We start from the raw sequence: 7,473 nt of genomic DNA, 5'->3' as shown, positions 1-7,473 counted from the left end.
GGCCTTCAGCCCTTCTTGGAGAGCGGCCCAGCACAGTGGCTGGGAGCCGGGCCTCTGGAACCTGCCTGCCTGGCTCCGTTCCTGGCTCAGCCTCCCTGGAGCTCGTGACCTCTCTGAGCTTCAGATTCCCCGTCTGTAAAACAAGGATAACAGCACCTACCTTGTAGGGTCTGGGGGTTGATGAAACAAGTTGCTATTTGAACAGTGAATCAGCGTGTGTCACACACATACGAGCACAGCAGAGAGACCGCGAGAGGCCGGGCTGGGGGCATCCACATCACTGAGTCCCCATCTCAAAATAGGAGGGCTGTTCCAGAAGCCTCATAGCTTTTCCAAACCAAACATCCTAGGCTGCAGCTTTAAGTGCTTCTCTGCTGGGTAGAGACGCCTCCTTAGCAGGCGGCAAACACTTAGGGGCCAAGAGGCTTTTTCACAAAGGTTGAGCTGAAGGTTTTAAGTGTTCATTGTCCAGCCCACAACAAGGCAGTGTCCAGTGGCCCACTCCTGCAGAGGAGCAGGGGCCAGCAGGGCCAAGCACCGTGTGCCCCAAGGGGCTCTTGCAGTGGGACCACTGATGGCCCTGGGGGTCATGAGAACAGGACACCTCCAGCGAAACCAGAAGGGAGAGCCGTCTGATCTGCCTTCTCTCGCCAGTCACAGAGAGACAGGACACAGCAGGGGCAAGGGAGGACATTTCCCTTGGGGGAAAGTAAGCAAGGTCCTAGGAACACCTCCCCCAGAGGAAGGAGCAGGCCGGGCCGTGCAGAGCCTGGGGCGCACCCTGCCCAGGGCCAGCCTGAGCTGCGGCTCCTGCAGACATGCCCATTCCTCCGCTCAGAAAGAGGAGATGCAACTTTTAAACTGGATTCTTCTCTCACTCGGCCATTAGGCTGGGGAAGAGAGAAAAAGAGCGAGAACCCGCCAGTATACAGCAAGTGTTGGATTTTCCCTCTTTTTAGACATTTTTGGGACCCACTGATTTATTACCAAACATCTGGATTCCTGATTTCCATCCCGCTGTGGAAAGGGACAGACAACAGCTCATATGTTCAAGGCAGTCCAGCTCAGCATGTGTTCACTAGGCCCCTGCCACGGACTCGGTCCCTGGGGAGCTAGGAAGCTGAATTAGACCCAGCCCCATCCTGGAACAGTTCATAGTCTAGGTCAGGAGACTGGGAGTAAACAGACAACTCTGACAGAAAGGACAAGTGATCACGGCTTGATTAAAGATTCGAACCCAATGCCGCAGAAGCCCAGGAAATGGACAGGTGGCAAGAAGATTGAGAAGTATGTGTTTCCTCCATGAGGTGATCCGGTAAAAATCATGAAAAGCCTTAAAAATGTTCATAATCTTTGGCCCAGAAAGTCCACTTCTCAGGGTCTGTTTTGAGGACATAATCAGAGGCACCCATGAAGACTGACGTGCAGAGACATATTTAAGTTATTTATAACAGAAAAATGTGTAACAAAGCACACGGATAAGGAGCAGGCTGTAGGTGAGAGAATGGAGAGGGAAAGTCTTCAGGCGGAAAGAGGACATGCAGAGACGTCACGGCAAGAGGGAGCTCAGCGGCTCCCAGGACTGAAAGAAGGCCAGCGTGGCCCCACTCAGAGAGAGAGAGAGGGGTGAATGGGACCCAGAGGAGAGAGGAGGCCGCCCCGGTGGATCTTGCAGGCTGCAGTGAGGGTTCTGCTCCCACTCGCTCACCCCGAGGGCAGGGGGAGGAAGCCTTTGCCACATTCACATGGAGCAGTGGTGTGATCAGACCCGTGCTTCCAGGAGAGCCTCTGGCTGCGCGGTGGCAAACGCATGCCACGTGCAGGCGCCAGTCTAAGTGCCATGCCGGCATTCGCTTCTTTAATCCTCACCGCTCTGTGAGATAGGGAAGCTGAGACTCATGGAAGAGAAGTCACTTACCTGAGGTTGCACAGCTGGGAAGGGGCAGGGCCAGGCAGTCTGTGCCAAACAGCTTAGTCACTGCGCTAATATTGAAGGGAGGGGATAGTGCGACATGGGCAGACCTTTTTGGAGCCATTGCAGTAATTCAGGTGGGAGAGGATGGAAGCTTAGAGACAAGTGGACTGGGAGACAATGAGAGAGGCCTAATTAGAGGGACTGGGTGAGAGATGAGGGTGATAAGGGGTGGGAGGGTGCAGGGCTGTTGGGGGAAGGGTGAAGAGTAACTCCTAGGCCTCTGGTTCGGCATAACCAGAAGAGCATTAAATACATATACATACATGTTATACACACACACAGGCATATATGCCATATGTGCATATTAGGCAGTGAGAGAGAGAATGGAAAAAATTACAAAAAAATGGTAACACAGGCTCTCTTTCAGTGGTAGGCTGATGGGTTATTTTTATTTCTTCTTTATACATATGTATATTTTTAAAATTTCTCTCAGTAGGTGTACATTATTTCCATAATCAAAGTAAAATCAGTTATACCTTCAAATTATGCATCAGTATACATCCAGCGCTCTCTTAGGGCGTCCATATACGTGCACAGGCTACTATCAGGCACTGTCTGTGGGCACATTTATCTGTGTGAGGTATGTGACCATCACGGTGTCAATCTCAGGTAGGAAATGGCAATCAACCTTCTACAAGCCTGGTGGCTCACCCCACGCTCCTCGAAGGCCACCAAGAGCCTGAGGCCAGCGCAGCTCCCCTCTGAGCCCAAGGGTAGACATATGAAGCCGAGTCTCAGCAGGAGGCCCAGAGCTCTCTAAGAGATGCTGGCGTCCTGCAGGGGAGCGCACAGCACAAGTCCAGCCGGACATGGAACCAACCGCACAGAGGCTGAGTGAGGAAGGAATCCTGTGCCCCCCACCCCAGGGGATGGCAGCAGGGTCTCCCACTGGGCCTCGAAGTGTCCTGCCCAACCCCTGCTGGGTTTCCTCTCCAGTGGAACGCCAAGCCAGGCAGGGCCACCCACATTACAGATGGCTTCCCTGTAATCTGGGTGCAGGCCAGGGGGGTTGTCCCAGAGAAAATGGCTGGGAAGACAGGAGCAAGCCATTCCTCTACCTCCATCCCCTTGAGAAGAGATTCGGGGTACAGAAGAGTCTACAATAGGAGCTAAAAGGTCAGGAGCCCCCTGAGCCGTCAGAAGCCTGGGTGGGCTCAGCCGAGGGTGTGAGCCAGAGACACCCACAGGATCGCCAGGGAAGAAAAGTGAGCTGCCTGCAAAGCCGGCCGGCGGGAAGGTGCTAACGAGACAGGTTCGGGGTGACCCTAGGAAGAAGGTGTCCATCTGTCCGGCAAGGGCTCCTTCTGATTTCTGGAAAGAGCAGCAGCAGCTGTGGGAGTGAACTGAAGCTCACTTCAGTTCAGATCCAGGCTCTGTTACAGGTTAAAAACAATGATCATGGCAATGGACCCCCAGGGTTACTGCGAGGCCACGAGACAGCACGTGGGAGCCACTGTGCCTGGCAGGTGGAGTCACAAAGTAAAAGGCTGTCTCTCCTGGGGTTATCACTGGGTAGTGCCTCCCAGGGGCTGTTCCTCAGACCGAAGGACAAATATACATGCACATACAAACACGCACACACACACACATCATATGCATTGGTGTTCAATACTCACATCTGTAGTTAAAGACGTAAACCTAATCATAACCACTTAGACATGCAGGAACCACTCAAACGCGTGCACAACCTGATTACTAGCAAACGTTCACATTTAATTAATAACCATAACTGAGGAAGATATGCAATTTACAAATTGCTTTTTACCGGAACCTTATCTCATTAGATTGTCAAAATTCACATCCAGAGGTAAATAAGCTCATTGTTCTTATCCAGTTTTTACAGATGAGAAGACTGAGCTCAGCGTGGCTAAGAGTCGCCCAAAGACATACGCTTGGAAATGACAGGGTCAGACTTCCATCCAGTTCCAAACCACATGCTTTTCTGCTTGGCCACACGTGCTGCCATGACTGATGCTCATCTCCTAATGGGGAAACCGAAGTTTCTCAACTCCCCAAAGAAGGTTTGGAATCCACCCATCAGTGAGAGTAGCCAAGGATGACAGAGCTGAGAGTCAAAGAGAGAAGGTCTCCTCCACCATCAAGCAGGCACACACAGCCACTGGATTTACCCTCCTTAATTCCCAGCCTTTACTTAGGGTGTTCTTTCCACCCAGGCCACCGTCCCCAGACTCTCTCCAATCACAATCAGAGCTCTTCTCAAGTCCCACCTTCTCTGAGGAGCTCCCCTCCCCAAATCCCCCTGCCCACACATCTTTCTTCTTTCCCTGAGGTCCTGTAACAGAGTCGGGTCCTCAAAGCTTAGCCCACATGGCTCTCCAGTCATTTTCTCTGTGTTTGAAGTATGAGTGTGAGGGCTCTGCAGTCAGCCAGATGTGGGTTTGAGTCCTATCTCCCCCTTCCCAGCTGTATGGCCCTGTATAAGTTGCTTAACATCTCTGGGCCTCGCTCTGCTTGCTATAAAAGGGGATAATGACAGTGCATACCTTATAATTATGAGAGCTAAATGTGAAACACGGGCCTGACACAGAGTAAAATCTCAGTAAACATTCTCTATGAAGATAGTTTGATTTCTCCAGCAAATGGTAGCTCCTGGAGTGTGGGACATATTCTTTTTGGAACCCCCTAAAGGATCTAGCACTGTGCTGGGCACACCAAGTCATTTGTCGGCGGGGTAAAGATGGGTCCTAGCGCAGCCACAAGCTAGCCATGGGACTCCAGGGATGGTCCACTTTTCCGGGCCTCTGTTCCATGACCTTGTGCGGCTCTCCTGACCCCGAGGGCAGAGTCGATTGAAAACCACACTCAGCAGCAGCGGCAAAGGGGAGGGGCTAAGTGCATTGGGAGTTATTGGACCTGGGTTCGAACCCTGGCTCCACCTTGAGCAAGTCGTACATCCTTTCTGAGCATTCGTTTCCTCATCAATAAAGCGAGGGTGACAACACCGACGTCACGGCACTGTTATCACAATGAAATAGCAGAATGTATACAAAATCCGCAGCATGTGATGAATACGCGATAAATGCCATTGGCAGTGGAGGTTGTATTATTTCGATGATTATTGTTACTGTTAATCCCAAGAATGAAGGATGAAGATGGTACAGAGAATTCAAGCCATAACTGCTATGACAGAAATGACTTAGGATAATTGCTTATGACAGAATAGTTGGTAAAAATTTGAGAAACAGTGAAATAAATGAACCCCAGTATCTCTTTTATCTCTCTTACTCAGTGCTGGTGGGTTGAGCTACACGACTTTCCTGGACGCCCCTCCCCAAGGTACGGAAAGAAGATAAACAAACAGCTTGTCCTCTGCTGGTTGTTGCCCCGAAGGTGCTCACTCTCTGGGCTTTTCCCCTGGCTTGTCCAGTCAAGGATCCCGGACAGACAAGGCACACAGCCAGGATGGCACCCACGAGGCGTGGTCCCTGTCAGGGCTGGAAGCGCAGCCGCCTGCCCCCGGGGACCTCCCTGCCTGCCCAAGGCCCATCTCCAAAGAGCAGAAGTGCCCGGCAGGAGACCAGCGGCCCACTGCAGTTCCCGGGCTGCGGCAGGCAGCGGAGTGTCCCAGGCTGTCCCAGTGCTGTCCCCCAGCCAGGAGGCCCAGGTCAGCACTGTGACCCCCCAGGGGAGGGGCTAGTTGGAGGAGGCGGGAGAGGAAAGAGTGTCTCAGGCACCAGGAGAAGAGTGGGGCATGAAGCCCTCTTCCCAGCTCTAGGGCACTGCCAAAGCCCCGTCTGACCCCACCCCACCCGGCCCACCCCTGGGGCCACGCTGCAGCCAACTTGAGCCTGGCCGTTTGCCAGCCCTCAAGTATCGACTTGAGGTTGGGGAACTCGGCAGCTCCAAGGTGCTGACCTTCCTGCCAGGGCCACAACAAACACCTGTCACAGGCCTGAGTGCTAATGACAGGCCCAAGTGAGTGGCATTAAGGTTAACACCTGCATTAGTGACATGCCTTTCAAAGGTCAATGGTGCCCGTTTAAGCAGCCTGAGGGGAGGGCAGGAGGGGGAGGCTGGCCACGCCTCAGTCCAGGCAGGTGGCTGTGTTACTTGTGCTAAAGCTCTCCCCAGTCATCCATGGAATTGAAGTAACTCGGGGGATTTTCTCCGCCTCACCCTGGAGCAGGAGGAAGAGGGGAAAGAGGAAGACACATTTGTCTTACGTGGGCCCTGCTGCCTTGCTGCTGGGAAGGTGGGCTCTCTCTGTGCTTGCAGGAAGTGGGAGGGGGTGTGGGTGCCAATCCCGCAGCTCCTGGAAACGTTCTTCTTCCATTAACGGTGAACTAAGACCTGAACCACTGTTTGAGGTCAAATCCGCCATCCTCTTTGTTCAGTTCCCAGGAACAGCTTGCCCCTGGCCCTTAACTCGGGCAAACCCTCTCCCGTCGGACTCTGCCTGTTCAGCTTCCAGGACTTTTAATCCTCGTTGCAGCATCCTCCCCATGCCGCCCACAGAGAGCCCACCTGTCTCCACTGTGGGACTTTGAGATAGCTCTTTACCTCGGGAGAACAGGAGAGACTTGAACCAAAGGCTCCCCAAAGCAGAAATCACCACCAAAAGGCAGGTCTAACACTTCTCAGTGCGAGGAGGCGCTGGGCAGCACGGAATGTTCGTCAATGCCAGGTTCCAGAGGTTCCTTAGGAGCAGCACAGCACGATCACTTTCCTCCTAGTCATTTAACTCCCCAGAAAAATGCATGAAGGGTCTGTTTTGTGCCAGACACTGAGCTAGGTACCAGAAGCCAAAAGACAAAGTCCCCCCAAAAAGGAACTAAAATATAGTTGGGCAGATAAGGCATGCATTTAAGGATCTCTGCTACAAAGGAAAAAGTGAAAGATGCCAAAATAGCGGTGCAGGTAAAGAGTCGTGGGAGCACAAGGAAAGGAGAGACCATAACCCACAGGGAGAACGAGGGAGGGCTTCTCGGAGGGGGTGCCATTTGAATCTTGAAGGATGAGAAGATTTGGCTGTGAGGCAGTGGGGACAGCACATTTCCCACAGAAAGAACTGAGAATGCAAGGACACCACAGAGGGGAGATGTGACAGTGTTTCTGATGACAGCATGCCCTGGATGGGCCAGGCCTTGACCTAAATGTTGGGGGGAATTTATACAAAGATAGCTGCTCCATTTCGAGAAAACAGAACAGGTGTCCCAGGGAAAAAAATCCAGACATTGATTTTTTAGGGGTCTGTTCATGTGATACATGGTGGGTGGTGTTATTATTGTAAAAAGATGTCAGGAATAAACCACAGGCCTCCCCACAGATGCCACAGCCAGATGGGAAGACTGGCAGTATGTTGACCTCACGTGCACCCTGTGTCCCAGGATTCTCGGAGCCTGCCCCAAAGGGCCCAGCACCAAATGCTTCCAGCCCGCAACAGAGAAGGGAGGACCAGCAATGCAGCATCGCCAGAGTTTGGAGGGCACCCTTTGTCTCCCACCAGGCAGTTCTGTTACTCACCCCACAGATTACAC

General features: G+C 52.6%; 1 long non-coding RNA gene across 1 annotated transcript in view; it reads right to left on the bottom strand.

The window, feature by feature from the left end:
* Nucleotides 1-457, bottom strand: part of LOC102147751 (uncharacterized) — a 52,869-nt gene extending 52,412 nt beyond the window's left edge. Inside the window, exon 1 of the long non-coding RNA XR_011433110.1 lies at nucleotides 161-457. This is a non-coding gene — a long non-coding RNA (uncharacterized lncRNA). The remainder of the gene's footprint in view (nucleotides 1-160) is intronic.
* Nucleotides 458-7,473: the final 7,016 nt, after the last annotated feature.

Source organism: Equus caballus, chromosome 27 (genome assembly GCF_041296265.1).
Source record: "Equus caballus isolate H_3958 breed thoroughbred chromosome 27, TB-T2T, whole genome shotgun sequence".
In the NCBI taxonomy this organism is placed as follows: Eukaryota; Metazoa; Chordata; class Mammalia; order Perissodactyla; family Equidae; genus Equus; species Equus caballus.
Note: the sequence above shows the minus strand (reverse complement) of the source record. Positions and strands in the feature narration are given on the sequence as shown.